Source organism: Rhinolophus ferrumequinum, chromosome 21 (genome assembly GCF_004115265.2).
Source record: "Rhinolophus ferrumequinum isolate MPI-CBG mRhiFer1 chromosome 21, mRhiFer1_v1.p, whole genome shotgun sequence".
NCBI classification, from domain to species: Eukaryota; Metazoa; Chordata; class Mammalia; order Chiroptera; family Rhinolophidae; genus Rhinolophus; species Rhinolophus ferrumequinum.
Genome location: NC_046304.1, coordinates 38,817,723 through 38,818,233, shown reverse-complemented (window position 1 = coordinate 38,818,233; position 511 = coordinate 38,817,723).

Genomic DNA, 511 nt, shown 5'->3' with positions numbered 1-511 from the left:
AAACTGGCTCTGAGAGTGTTGTGTTGGTTTTCTGTTTGGGGTGGGGGGAGGGAGGCTTTGACCATAAAAATCCTTTGTTAAAGCCCATCGAGAACCTCAGGGGAAAAAAGAGAAAAACAAATTAAAACAAAACCTATGTCATTACTTGCATGTTTCAAAAGGAAATAGGACACGCTGTACACGGTGAGTGTGGTGGGCTGGCTAGGGAGCCAGGGACAGCCTTCTGTATTCAGCATGTGGCATCTGTAAGCACTCAGGCGCCCAGACCTGAGCGCCTGCGCACTGGATACAGTGAATCCTGACCATCGACGGCAGAGCTGGGCGGGCGCGGGTGCTGAGAGACGAGACACAGGTCTGGGCTGTGCGTCACCTCTCAGCCCAAAGAGGCCAGGGGCTCTGGTTTCAGGGGACTCCACCATGTGCACCGAACTCACAGACACTAAATCTCCCCATGCTGAGCCCAAGCTAACATCCTAACCTTTCCGCTGAAAGAAACCTTCACAGAAAACCA